Genomic DNA, 15,236 nt, shown 5'->3' with positions numbered 1-15,236 from the left:
ATGTTTGTAAACTAGTCTTTTCCTCTGGGCATATTAGTTTATATTAGATTCAAGTAAACCTCTTGTGCCAGTAGGGCATTGAGTCCCCGACACTTGGTGGGTGGGACTCACAGATAAAAGACATGGCAAAGGACAGAGTAGTAGGGTTTTGATGTTGGAGTTCGATGCTGAAGTCTTAAGCTGGAGCTCCGGGAAGTAAGCACACAGAGGAAAGAGAAGCCAGCCCCAGGAAGAGAGGAACCCTGATCCTGGTGAAAAGCAAGACCTGGGAAGAGAGGAACCTGGGAAGTCTGAACCTTCAGCAGTTATCTTGCTCAAGTACGTGAAAATAGACTTTGGTGAGGGAAGTAATTTATCTTCCTACCCCAAATAAATACCCTTTATAAAAGCCAACAGATTTCTGGTACTTTGCATCAACACCCCTTTGGCTGACTAATACACTCCCAATTCCTACTAAGTAAGGGAAGACTTTATACTCTCAGATTGTGGGAATGAATGTCAGAGAAGAAAAGTCCTGTCAAATTGTATACCTAAATGTCTGAATTTGTGCCATTATAATCGAGATTTTGAATTCTTTCCTGGACAGTTGATTCCTGGTATTTTATATCCTCCTTCATATTCTTGAGGATTGTCTCAAATAAGACATGACCCCCTCCTGAATCCTGAGTAACAAAAATCATACATTGCAATGAGCATCAGGATTTTATTAATCTCTTCTATTCTGAAAACAAGTAATAAGAGATATGCCCACAAATCATCCCCATTAAGCCTCCCAAGATGAAGGACAGTAGACAGATGGGTACTCCAGATAGCAGCCTTCTCCTAGCCTCTCTTCTAAGATCCACAAGGGTAGGAAGCACTGTACTGTACATTGCTATATTCTTAGCACAGGTACTACTGCCTGACAATTGGTAGATGTGCAATAAATATTTAACTAAAATCTGAAATAGGTTTTTTAAAAAGTTATTTTTGATTGTGATAAAATGTACCAAACATAAAAATCATTTTAACCATTTTTTTGTTTTTTTTAATTCATTTTTTAAAAAATATTACATAAAAAAAATATGAGGTCCCCATTCACCCCCACCGCCCCCACCCCTTTTAACCATTTTAAGTGGATACTTCTTTAACATTATGTACATTGACAATACTGTGGTGACTTTCACCACTATTTCCAGACTTAAAAAAAAAAAAGATTTATTTTATTTATTTATTTCCCCGACCTCCTTGTTGTTTGCAATTGCTATCTGCTCGCTGTGTGCTCATCTTTTTTAGGAGGCATTGGGAACTGAACCCTGGACTGCCCCTGTGGGAGGGAGGCACCCATTGGTTTGAGCCACCTCCACTCCCTGCTTGTTGTGTCTCTCATTGTTTCCTTGTTGTGTCTCATTGTTGCATCGTCTCCTTGTGCCATTTTGTTGCATCAGCTCACCATGTCAACCCATCATGACAGCTTGCTATCTTGCCATCTTGCTTCTCTTCTTTAGGAGGCCCTGGGAACCAAACCTGGGACTTCCCATGTGGTAGGTGGGCGCCCAACTGCTTGAGCCACATTTGCTTTACTATTTCCAGACTATTTCCATCATCCTAAACCAAAAGTCATACTCATTTAGCAGTAACTTCCCACTTTCTCCTCTCCGTTACCACTCCAGGTAACCACTTTTCTGCTTTCTGTCTCTATGAATTTACTTCTTCCAGGTATTTCATATAAGAGAAATCATAAAAAATTTGTCCTTTTGTGGCTTATTTAATCCAACATGGTATCTTCAAGTTTCCTCCATGTTGTGGCATGTACCAGAACTTCACTTCTTTATGGCTATAGAACATTTTATTTATCCATTCATCTACTGATAGACATTTGGGTTGCTTCCACTCTTTGGCTACTGTGAATAATGCCTCAGTGAACACTGGTGTACAAAAATCTGTCCAAGTACCTGCTTTCCTAAAATAGGTTTTTTTTTTTTTCCTTGATTTTAGATTTTATTATGGTATAACTTTTTATGTCCCAAGCTTTGTCTTTAATGATAAATAATTTTCCCTTAACAATTCTGAGTTAGGGGAAAAAAGAAAGGCGTGGCTTTACAAGCAGTAGCCTTGTTGCTCTTCATTGTCCTGCTATCACTCACACTGTCATCAACATGTTAGCTATACTTTCTGTGGATCCTGAAATAAGTTGGAAAATTCATCATTGGTATTAAAGTTTAACCCTTGGAGAAAGAAAAGTGGTATTGTGCAACCATGTCTGGAATTCTACTATATGGTGTTGTATCTTTATATTTTGGCAGATTTGTGTATATAAAATATAAATTTCCTCCTGGCTGCTACTGTGGCTCTGTAGCAGTGAAATAGTCTTCCAAGTAGGACTGAATATATTCAAATGTTGGTTGTTCATCAGGATCCTTCTTCCAACAAAGGTCCATCAAGTCCTGTAGGGATTCTGGACAGCCCTGAGGGCAAGGCATCCTATATCCTCATTCCACCTGCTACAGCACTTCACGGTTTACCATACCTGGATATGGTACTCTGCCCTTCATTACCAGTTCTGTCTGTAGAATTCCAAATGACCTCACATCAGACTATATTGTCAATCGACCATACAGCATAGCCTCAGGGGCTGTCCATTTGATTGGAAATTTTGCACCTTGTCTTGCCGTATATTCATTGTCTTCAATTAACTTGCTAAACCAATCTGCTATTTTGCACACAAGGTTTTCTCCTACAAGAATATTAGCAGCCCAAAGGCCTCGGTGAATACAGTTCATCCTTTCAATATAAGCCATGCCATCAGCAGTCTGAGAAGCCACATCGACCAGCTGTGGGAGCTTCAAATACTTCCCATCTCCTTCCTTAAGGAAATCTAGTCAACTCCCTTTTTTTTTTTTTAAAAGATTTTCTCTGTTTATCCCCCCAACCCCACCCCCACCTTGCTGTCTGCTCTCTGTGTTTTCTTCTGTGTCTGCTTGTCTTCTCTTTAGGTGGCACTGGGAACCGATCCTGGGACCTCCAAAGTAGGAGAGAGAACCTCAATCTCTTGCGCCATCTCAAGTCCCTGGTTCTCTTTGGCTCTTATTGTCTCTTGTTTGTGTCTCTTTTTGTTGCATGATCTTGCTGCACCAACTCTCTGAGCGGGCCAGCTCTCCTGCGCCAGCCAACAACTCCAGCGCAGGCCAGCACTCTGCGTGGGCCAGCACTCTGCATGGGCCAGCTTGCCTTTCACCAGGAAGCCCTGGGAATCAACCCCTGGATCTCCTATATGATAAAGCCCATTCGCCTGAGCCACATCCATTTCCCTAAACTCCCTTTTGACATAAATTCAGTGACAATGTAAATTGGTTCTTCAGATACAACAGCATATAATGGAACAGGTTTTTCATGTCTTAATTTCTTCATGATTTGTGCCTCTTGAAGAAAAGCTTCTGGCATCATTGTACTTGGTTTGAGTGTTTTGACTGCTACTTTTGTGGTTCCATCCCAGGTTCCCAACCATATATCACTAAAACATCCTTGTCCTAGTTTAACCTCTTGTTGCAAAGATCCTCAAGGGATTTCCCAGGCATCTTTTGGTAGACCTTGTGTCTGGAGTTTCACAGTTGGACACAGTTGTTAACTTATGCCATAAACCATCAGCATGATCTATGTAGCATTACATCAATTTCTGCAGATTATCAAATTGTGCTCTGGTTGTGATATAGAATCCACCATTGTCAAGATTCCTAATTTTGTAGTGTTTCACATTGTCGCCGCTTAGCTCTTACCAGTCACAAAGAGAGGGAATAATCACTTTCATTTTTTTTATTTTTTAAAAAGATTTATTTATTTATTTATTTATGTCTCTCCCTCTCCCCCTCTCATTTATCTGCTCTCTGTGTCCCTTCACTGTGTGTTTTTCTGTGACCACTTCTATCCTTATCAGCAGCACCAGGAATCTGTTTCTTTTTGTTGCATCATCTTGTTGTGTCAGCTCTCCGTGTGTGCGGTGCCATTCTTGGGCAGGCTGCACTTTCTTTCGCGCTGGGCAGCTCTCCTTATGGGGCACACTCCTTGCACATGGGGCTCCTTTACGCGGGGGACACTCCTATGTGGCAGGGCACTCCTTGCACGCATCAGCACTGCGCATGGGCCAGCTCCACATGGGTCAAGGAGGCCCGGGGTTTGAACCGTGGACCTCCCATGTGGTAGGCAGATGCCCTATCCATTGGACCAAGTCCGCTTCCCAGAATAACCACTTTTAGTAGTTTCACTCTCTCTTACCAAGAAAATACCTTGTTGATTCCCAGGATTCAGAAGTAATCTTTCAGCATCTTTGTTCCCTATTTTGCCAAAACACCACACTTCTGCCTGAATGGAATCTGCCGGCTAGGGATATAACCATTCTTTCCTGAAGCAATTGATCTTCCTTCCCACTGGTCTCCTTCCATGTTGTTAATTATTTGAAATCTTTCACCCTTCTTAAATGAAAGGTCTTCTGTAGTTCTAGCTTCCTAATCATATAAGGCCACAAATACAGTAACAGCACCTGTTCCCTGGCGGTGATGGCATGAGGGGCTACTGTGGCAGCTCAAGTGGAGGGGAGGGGGTGGCGGGGCGGGGCCAGGAAAGAGGTTTTTAAGCACTTCCACACAGCAGTAAGTGAGGAAAGCAAGACACAAGTCCAGGCTGTCTGACCCCTGTGCCTACATCGTTCATCACTTCCCGGCACTGCTCCTCCAACTTCTTTTTTTAAGTTTTTTTTTTTTTTTTAAGATTTATTTTATTTCTCTTCTTCCCCCCCATTGTCTGCTCTCTGTGTCCATTCGCTGTGTGTTCTGTGTCCACTCGCATTCTTGTCAGTGGCACCGGGAATCTGTGTCTCTTTTTGTTGAGTCATCTTGCTGCGTCAGCTCTCCGTGTGGGCAGCGCCCTTCCTGGGCAGGCTGCACTTTTTTCATGCAGGTTCAGGAGGCCCGGGGTTTGGTCCCTGGGCCTCCCACATGGTAGGCGGATGCTCTATCAGTTGAGCCAAATCCACTTCCCTCCTCCAACTTCTAATCTCAGCTTTTCTTTCTGTTTCCATGTTACACACTAACTGTTTTTTCCTTATTGGCTATTGAACTACACCTCTCTGCCAGACCTTGCTTGCCCCATTTGATCCTCTCTTTATCTTCTAGTTCTTCTCCACCTGATCCCTTCACCATCCAGGTCTTGACCTTGACAATTATTACTCCTTATTTCTCTTTATTTTAAAATATGCAATGCATTCAACTGGTACAAAATGGTAAAAAGATACAAGGGTAAACAGTAAGATCTCCTTCCCGTTGTGTCCCACCAGCCTCTCTGTTCCTACCTTTGGATGCAATGTTGTTACCAGTTCTAGTGCATCCTTCATAGATGAAAATAGTTACTCTTGCTCTGTTTTTTCTTACTATACACACTGTTCAGTGCTATGCTTTATTTATTTATTGAATTTGTTTGATTATATATCATGGGCAATCCTTTCCTTTTGTTATATAGAGGTTTTTCATCTTTTTCATTAAAAATATTTTTTTCTGTCTGCATAGCTTGCCTCTTGATTGTTATGGTGTCTTGTCAGTAAAACTTTCAATCCATAAGGAATGGTTATACATCAGGGCAGAAATTACCATGGTTTCCATATATTGTTAATTTGATTGAACCTTGAAACTACAACAGCTCTTCAAATCTATTGGCATTCTTTTTTTTTTTTTTAAGATTTATTTATTTATTTAATTTCCCCCCCTCCCCTGGTTGTCTGTTCTTGGTGTCTATTTGCTGCGTCTTGTTTCTTTGTCCGCTTCTCTTGTGGTCAGCGGCACAGGAAGTGTGGGCGGTGCCATTCCTGGGCAGGCTGCACTTTCTTTCGCGCTGGGCGGCTTTCCTTACGGGTACACTCCTTGCGCGTGGGGCTCCCCTACGCGGGGGACACCCCTGCGTGGAACGGCACTCCTTGTGCGCATCAGCACTGCGCATGGCCAGCCACACGGGTCAAGGAGGCCCGGGGTTTGAACCACGGACCTCCCATATGGTAGACGGACGCCCTAACCACTGGGCCAAAGTCCGTTTCCCCTATTGGCATTCTTGACATTTGATTCAAATCATCACTTGACTTCAGTAAAATAGAGAACCATTTCTTTAAAAAATAAACAGTGGTTATACCATACCCACTGGTATACAAATCCATATTAAACACTGTGGAGAGATGAAAATGATGATATACCATCTTTGTGCTTTTGGAATACATAATATCATTGGGGAGCAGAATGCATTCACACATTAATTCTATTGGTTTCATTTTGTGACATTTATTGATGGCACAGTCTAAGTGGGGGTATTTTTCACTTGCCTGATCATTAGACAGCATCAAGATGTGACGATATAGGGGCGGCGGACTTGGCCCAGTGGATAGGGCGTCCGCCTACCACATGGGAGGTCCACGGTTCAAACCCTGGGCCTCATTGACCTGTGTGGAGCTGGCCCATGCACAGTGCTGATGCACGCAAGGAGTGCCCTGCCATGCAGGGGTGTCCCCCACGTAGGGGAGTCCCACATACAAGGAGTGTGCCCCGTAAGAAGAGCTGCCCAGCGGGAAAGAAAGTGCAGCCTGCCCAGGAATGGCACTGCACACACGGAGAGATGACATCAGCAAGATGATGCAACAAAAAGAGACATGGATTCCCTTGCACTGACAACAAAAGAAGCGGACAAAGAAGATGCAGCAAATAGACACAGAGAACAGCTAACCAGGGTGAGGTGGAGTGGGGTGGGGTGGGGTGGGGTGGGGTGGGGTGGGAGGGGAGAGAAATAAATAAATAAATCTTTAAAAAAAAAAAGATATGACAATATAGACTTGCCTCGAGACCCTGCAATGCCAATGCTGGGTATATGCAGTAAAACTGAGAGCAGTGACACGAACATACATCTGCACACCAATGTTCATAGTGACATTATTCACAATTGCCAAAAGTTGGAACCCAGGTGTTCATCAACAGATGAATGGATAAACAAACTGGTCTATTTACACGATGGAATATTATGCAGCTGTAAGAAAAAATGGAGTTGTAAAGTATATCACAAATGGATGAACACGGAGGACATTATGTTGAATGAAGCAAGCCAGACACAAAAGGCCAAATACTGTATGATTGCATTATTATGGACCAAATATATTGTGTAACATATTGTGTGAGTCAAAAAAATTTTTTTATATGTATCCAGTACATTTAATTGAGAAATGTATGTTTTTATTCAACTGTATTTTCTTTTCAGTTTTTAATTGTTTATATTTTCTATTATTAAATGTACAAAATAAAGTTTAAAAAAGATATAATGAAATGAAAGCTCAGGAAATGGGATTTTGACAACTTTCTAGAAGGTTATCAATTTTATTAACATTTTCAAAGAACCCTCTTTTGGCTTTTTCTCTGTTTTCTAGTCCTGATTTCTTCTAATTTTTATTTCCTTTACCTTTGGGTTTAATTTCTCTTCTTTTTCTATCTTCTTAAGGTGGAAACTTAGACATTGATAGCAAGATTTTCTAATTTTCTAATAAAGGCATTCAAAGCTATAAAATTTCTTTTAGGTTTCTTTAGCTACATCCCACAATTTTGACAGTTGTTTTTTATTTTCATTTAGTTAGAAATATTTTCACATTTCTCTTGTGGTTTCTCCTTTGACCACACGTTATTTAGAACTGTGTTAAATGGGAAGCAGACTTGGCCCAGTGGTTAGGGCATCCATCTACCACATGGGAGGTCCGAGGTTCAAACCCCGGGCCTCCTTGACCCACGTGGAGCTGGCCCACGCGCAGTGCTGATGCGCGCAAGGAGTGCCCTGCCACGCAGGGGTGTCCCCCGCGTAGGGGAACCCCACGTGCAAGGAGTGCACCCCTTAAGGAGAGCCGCCCAGCGCGAAAGAAAGTGCAGCCTGCCCAGGAATGGTGCCGCACACACGGAGAGCTGACACAACAAGATGACGCAACAGACAGAGACCCAGATTCCCGTGCCGCTGATAAGGATAGAAGCGGTCACAGAAGAACACACAGCAAATGGACACAGAGAACAGACAACTGGGGTGGGGGGGGTGGGGAAGGGGAGAGAAATAAATAAAAAATAAATCTTAAAAAAAAAAATTAGAACTGTGTTATTTGCTATTGCACATATAGAGAGACAGGACTTTACTTCATGATGATCTAATTTAAGACAGTCTCCATGGATACAATGTACCTAAATAGGAACTACCTGGATATAAGAATTATATGAAGTTAATGATAAGAATTAAATCAGTCCCAGGTAGGTATATTTTCAGGAAGGTTTTGAAAGAAGAGGGCATGGGATTGGCAGATGATAATGAGCAGGTTTTATGTAGAAAATACAATGATAACCTTGACAAGAACAAAGAATCTATGTTTGGCAAAGAAGAAAAAAGTTGACTTGGACATTGCTAGCTGTAAGAAGACAATTAGGAGTTCACTTTATTTCAACAAAAATGAGCGCAGCTAGGCTATTTTTTCAAAACATAAACTTTATTTTTAAAATAAAAATACGCCACACCCAGTTTCCTCATTATTAAAATCTTACACTAATGTGGTACATTTGTTAAAATTAATGAACCAATCTCAACCATAATTATTAACCATACTTCATACTTGATTTTCCTTGTTTTATGTTTTTTTGTTTTTTAACCTAATTTTTTGTTTGATTTTCCCTAATATCCTTTTCCTGTTCCAGGATCTCACCAGAATACATTACATTTGTAGTCACTTCTTAGATTCCTCTTGGCTGTGGGAATTTCTCAGACCTTCCTTGTTTGTGATCTCCTTAATAGTCTTCAAGAGCATTGGTCAAGTATTTTGTAGAATGTCCCTCTTTTGGGATTTGTCAAAGACTTTTCTCATGTTTAGGCTGGGGTCATGAGTTTTTGGGATGAAGACCACACAAGTAAGGTGCCATTCTCATCATATACTATCAACATGACTTACCACCGTCGATGTTGAATTTGATCACCTGCCTGGGGTAGGGTTCCACCACGCGTCTTAGAGGAACTGTAGTTACTCTTTATTTCCTCCCTTTCCATACATTACTCTTTTTAGAAAAGAGCTACCTTGGGCAGCCTACATATAAGGAATGGGAAGTTAGGCTCCACCTCCATGAGGGCACAGGGTCTACATGAAACATTTCCAGTTCTTCTTCCTGGGAGATTTATCTCTTTTCCCCCATTTATTTATCAAAGCATTTGTTTCTGTCAGTATGAACTCATGGATGTTTATTTTATGCTTTGGGTATTTTATTTACTTTATTTTCTTATTGAAATTGTTCCAGTTTTCAACCAGTTGCTCTTTCAGTTGGGTCCTGTGTCCTTTTGACAAAACCCCATCACTGGGGAGTTGTAGTTTTCTAGGACTTCCTTACATTCTGCTACTACAAGATGTTTCAAGTTCACCTTGTTTATTTCCTGCCCTACTGCTGGAATCAGCCATTTTCTCTAAGGAGCCCTGGCTCCTTTTATTGGAAAATTGTATTTGAAACCAAGACCTGGCTCACAGTTTCAGAGGCTAGAAGGCTTGCACCTTCCCAGGAGTGGCAGCCTTCTGGCTGGCTGGCAATCCTTGGGGTTCCTTGACTTTCCTGTCATATGGTGATGTTCTCTCCTTTCTCTACCGGGTTCCTGCTGAATTCTAGCTTCTGGCTCCTCCTCATGGCTTTCTCTGTGTTGAATTTCTTCTGTCTATAAAGGACCCCAGTAATCTCATTAAGCCCACTGTCATTCAGCTGGCCACACCTTCACTAAAAAGAACACCTTCAGGGAAGCAGACCTGGCCCAACGGATAGAGCATCCGCCTACCACATGGGAGGTCCAAGGTTCACCCAGGGCCTCCTGACCCGTGTGCAGCTGGCCCATGCGCAGTGCTGATGCGCGCAGGGAGTGCTGTGCCACGCAGGGATGTCCCCAGCATAGGGGAGCCCCACGCGCAAGGAGTGCACCCCACAAGGAGAGCCGCCCAGCGCGAAAGAAAGTGCAGCCTGCTCAGGAATGGTGCCGCACACATGGAGAGCTGACGTAGCAAGAAGATGCAACAAAAGGAGACACAGATTCCGGGTGCTACTGACACAAGCAGACACAGAACACACAGTGAATGGACATAGAGAGCAGACAACTGGGGGAGAGGAAGGGAAAGGAATTAGAAAAAAAAATAACACCTTCAGGAACGCGGATTCAGCTGAACTGATAAGAGCGTCCGCCTACTACATGGGAGAACCAGGATCTGGCCCACGTGCAGAGCTGATGTGCAAAGGAGTGCCGTGCCACACAGGGGTGTCCCCTGCGTAGGGAGGCCCCATGCGCAAAGAGTGCGCCCATAAGGAGAGCCGCCCTAGGCGCAAAAAAAGCACAGCCTGCCCAGGAATGGCGCCACACACATGGAGAGCTAACACAGCAAGATGGTGCAATAAAAAAGACACAGATTCCCAGTGCCACCGACAAGAATACAGGCGGACACAGAAGAACACACAGTGAATGGACACAGAGAGCAGACAATGGGGGGGGGGAGGGGAGAAAAATAAATTAAAAATCTTAAAAAAACAACAGAACACCTTTAAGAGATCCTATTTACAATAGATTCGCCCCCACAGCAATGCAGATTAAGAAAATGTATTTTGGGGGAGTATTGATTCAACCTATCACCCCGTTTAAACTTTAAAAAAAAAATTTCATCCCCCCTCCCCGCCCCCTTGTCTCCTCTCTGTGTCCATTCGCTCTGTGTACTTCTGTCTGTTGTATTCTCAGTAGGCGGCTCCAGGAACCGATCCTGGGACCTTCTGGAGTGGGAGAGAGGTGATCACTCTCTTGCTCCACCTCAGCTCCCTAGTTCGCTGTCTCATTTTGTCTCTTCTCTGTGTCTCCTTTTTTGTTGTGTCATCTTGCTGCATCAGCTCTCTGTGTGGGTGGCACCACTCCTGGGAGGTTTCCTCTCCTGCACTCCTTGCACGGGGGCCACTCCTTGTGCAGGGTGACACTCCTTGCACATGGCAGGACTCCACGTGGGCCAGCTCGCCACACAGGCCTCGTATCGAACCCTGGACCTCCTATATGGTAGGCAGAAGCTCTATCCATTGAGCCATATCTGCTTCCGCCCATTTAACAGTAATATGGCTCAGAACTATACCAATGAAATAGTTCAAATAGTTACAAATTACATTTTGGGCCTCCCCTGGTTTTATATCTACAGAAAAATAGCTCTACTACCACTTCAGGCATTCTAATTAACCAGAGCTAGATTAACTTATAGATATGATAAATTTGAACGAAGGGTTGATATATACTATACACTGGTGAACTTATTGTGCTTTTGGACAAGATTTGAGAATGGATTATTAAAAGCATGTTTCAACAATGTGAAAGAGAAATGTTATTATGCAAGATTTAAAAAAATATATAGAATCAGTTATAGCACATGTTTTTCCCCACTAGCCTTGTGAACAAGATAAATGGGGCTTATAAATATGTCAGGTTGGCTTATAAATATTTCAAGAACTGTAGCTATATAACAATGATTCATGTGTCAGTAATAAGTGAGAGAACTCTAGCAGTGGGCCTAAGCATTTCAGTCTATTTCACTTATTTCCAAACCAAAGGAATGAAAATGTAGACAGCATGCCAGGCAATCCTGAAAATAAACAGCTTCTACAGGAAAGATTAAGAAGAGTTTGGTAGTTCTTTCCTATACTCAAATGAAATTTACCTTTTTTAGGACAAAAAGGAGGGACCCATAGTAAGGATCAAAAACCACCCGCCTCAGGTCAAGAATATGGGACGTGTGTGGGGAGCGGGGCATATGGGAATCACCTGTATTTTTTATGTAACATTTATGTAATCTAAATATCTTTTTTTGAAATATTAAAAATGGAAAACAAGAATATGGAAGAATGGCTTAGGGCAGCTAGTGACCTTAAGGGTTTAAGTTGCCTACAGTCTATTTTAGTTGTCAGCAGTCTGATGTAATAAACGTCAGGATTATTAACGTAAGCAGGGACAGCATTACAAGAAATATCACCCCAGAACTAGGTTTCCATCACTCTGAGCAAGGAGGACACCTGGAAATGTCTTCATTTTGGAAGCCGCTCTTTGACTAAGTGGAATCTTCATAAAGGGAAAACAAGACAGAGATTAGCTCAATTCATTTAATACTGACTCAGTGCCCCCTGTGGATCAGCTATTGTGTTAAGCATTGTTGACTCAACAGTAACACACAGGCCCTGTTCTTGAGCGTGTCGTCCAGTAGAGGGCGACAGGGTCCTCGACATAACAGCTGTCAGCACCCTGTAAAGGCTGTGCAACGTGCTTTTGAAGTGGAGGGGTACATCGTAGCCCAGATGGTGGGATGCCAGGGAGAAAAAGACACCTAAGGGTTGTCCTGAAGGATGTGTAGGATTTAGCCAAGAAGGACTGGGAAGGGAACTTTACCCACAAGAAATCATTGACAGGACTAAAAATGTTTACCCTAGAGGAGCTACCATATCTAGCTTTGAATATCCGAACATGTAATGAGAATAATTGTGTGTGGCTCCAAAGGAACGATGACAAACAGCAAGGAGATTTCAGCTCAGTATATGAAAATACATGCATTGAGTGGAATTCTGCGATACAGCACCCCAATGTAATGCGATAACACATGAGGGATGCAATAACACAGGGAGTAGGCGCCCGGGATTGTTCATTAACCTAAAACTAACGCGAGTCTTTATATTTATAGGATTTCATATTTTTGGATCTCACCCACACTTATTAAAACCCTGGCCTAATGCTATAGCCATTACAGTTGTCTAAGTTAGAAGATGTTCCACTGGAAAACAGGAAACGAGAAGCTCATCCTGGTATGTTTTCAAGCAGAGGTAGGTGGTAATTTATTGGGGTTACTGGGGAAGGGGTGTCCACAGTAGGCCGAGATGTCCTTCAAGACACCTTCTACTTGTGAGATCCTACAACCCTCCAAATAAACCCTATTTTAGAGTTTTATGAATAAAGACCCTAAATCGAAATGAATAGACTCATACATTGTTTAATTTGTACTACATAAAGCTATCTTGCTCATTAAAATTAGAACTCCTTAGTTGATATATGTAACACTATTCAAATGTTTAGTTCACTGTTACAAAACCAAAGCAAGGTGTAAGTCTTAAAGCAATTAACCTTCCATTCCAAGCTAGTTTAATTTTTTTTAAAGGATTTATTTTATTCCACGCCCCCTCCTCGTTTGTGCTTGCTGTCTGCTCTCTGTGTCTGGTTTTGTGGGTTTTTTTTCTATTTTATTTTATTATTTGTTTCTCTCCCCTTCCCCCCACTGTCGGTTCTGTGTCCCTTTGCTGTGTGTTCTTCTGTATCTGCTTGCATTATCTGGTGGCACCAGGAAACTACGTCTCTTTTTTTGTTGCGTCATCTTGCTGCGTCAGCTCTCCGTGTGTGCGGCACCACTCCTGGGCAGGCTGCGCTCTTTTCACGCGGGGCAGCTCTCCTTGCAGCGTGCACTCCTTACGCATGGGGCACCCCTACGTGGGGGAACCCCTGCGTGGCACGGCACTCCGTGTCAGCACTGCGCGTGGGCCGGCTCACCACATGGGTCGGGAGGCCCTGGGGATCGAACCTTGGATCCTCCATATGGTAGGTGCACGCTCTATCAGTTGAGCCATGTCCACTTCCCCCAAGCTAGTTTTCTAAGCCTCCATGCCTGGATCCCTCCCTGGCCAGTTATTCCCTAGAAGTATGAAGGGAAATTGTTTTACATTGCTGCTGGAAACTGAGAAGAGTCCTAGCAACGTATCTGAAATTTTCCGCATTTTCAGCAGCAGCAGCTAGTAGCATTGAACGCAGAGGACGGGAGTAGAATAGGCCTGCCCTTCAGTGTTCTTGGAATATGTACCGCCTGACCACTCAGGTCTTCCAGAAAAGGGACCCCAGGCTCACTCGGGTCAAGGATGCCGGCCGGCGCTAAGTGGGGTGGAAGGACCTGTCGGGGAGGGCCACTGCCTCGGCTGGCTTTAGGCTGCAGCAACAGACATTGGTACAAAGGGATGATAAAGCCAAAGTAAAACCCATAGCTAGATTTTAATTTTTGCACTCTGAAAGTGTGAAAATGAACGAACTAAACACTCAATCGAAGAAGCTGGAACAGATTGTGGGGAGATGGCAGAGTAGGAAACTCCAGGTACTGGCCCCTTCACAAAAACGACGACTGGACTGGCAGGCACTGTCTGAGTCCCCTCTTTTGGAGCTCCGGTTTCTAGAGGGATACATGCAGCTTCGGGTGAAGGGGCTGGTGAACTGTGGTAGAGACCAGAAAAGCCCCCCTTCCACGGAGTGGCTACCAGCCCTCACCCCCGAGCCCGGGGCCGGCCCTAGCGGCTTACTGATGCCAAGACGGGCTGGAAGAACCCAGCCTTCCAAAGTCTAGGGCTGTGGGTCTGACCTCAGATCAATGGATTTGATTGCAGGGGAGTCTGCAAGGAGGACGGTCATTGTTTCCAGCAACATAAGCAGAAGCAGGAGATTTTAAAGAGACAGCGCCCCTTTTATACTCTGTCCGGTTGAGAGCAAAAATAGTTTGGCAAAGTTGTAAACAGACAACTCCAGCCTTCAACAAGCAAAAAAACAGAAATCCCTGAGGAGTAGGAGAATTAGATTTCCAGAGTTACAACAATATGATACTCAGAATGTTGTTATTTTAAAAGAAAAATTTTACAGAGCATACATTAAATTAAAGATGTTGAATCAACTGTCGTAAATATGCTCAATGAGCTAAAGGAAACCATGTACAAGGAATTAGAGGAAAACAGAAAAATGATGCCTCAACAAAATGAGAATATGAATAAAAACATAGACGTTACAAAAGGGAACCAAGCAAATTCTGGAGCTGAAAAATATAACTGAATGAAAAACTGACTAAAGGGGTTCAACAACATATTTGAACATGCAGAATAAAGGCTCAGTGAACCTGAAGAGATACGGACATTGAAATTATCCAGTGTGAGCAGCAGTAAGAAAATAGAAAACAGAGTCTGAGGGCTCTGTGGGACACCAAGTATACCAACTCAGATATCATAGGAGTTCTGGAAGAGAGAGAAACGGGCATAAAAAATTTTGAAAAAAATAGCCAAAACTTTCCAAATCTGATGAAAGGCAAGAATATACTAATTCAAGAAGCTCAACAAAGTCCAAAGAGAATAAACTCAAAGAGACCAACACCAAGACAT

At 43.0% G+C, this 15,236-nt stretch overlaps 1 pseudogene; it reads right to left on the bottom strand.

Annotated features, from left to right (window-relative positions):
- Positions 1-2,201: 2,201 nt before the first annotated feature.
- Positions 2,202-13,823, bottom strand: LOC101437201 (tyrosine-protein kinase Yes-like; annotated as a pseudogene).
- Positions 13,824-15,236: the final 1,413 nt, after the last annotated feature.

Source organism: Dasypus novemcinctus, chromosome 28, assembly GCF_030445035.2.
Source record: "Dasypus novemcinctus isolate mDasNov1 chromosome 28, mDasNov1.1.hap2, whole genome shotgun sequence".
NCBI classification, from domain to species: Eukaryota; Metazoa; Chordata; class Mammalia; order Cingulata; family Dasypodidae; genus Dasypus; species Dasypus novemcinctus.
The sequence above is the reverse complement of the archived record's forward strand: the minus strand, read 5'-3'. Positions and strand labels throughout refer to the sequence as shown.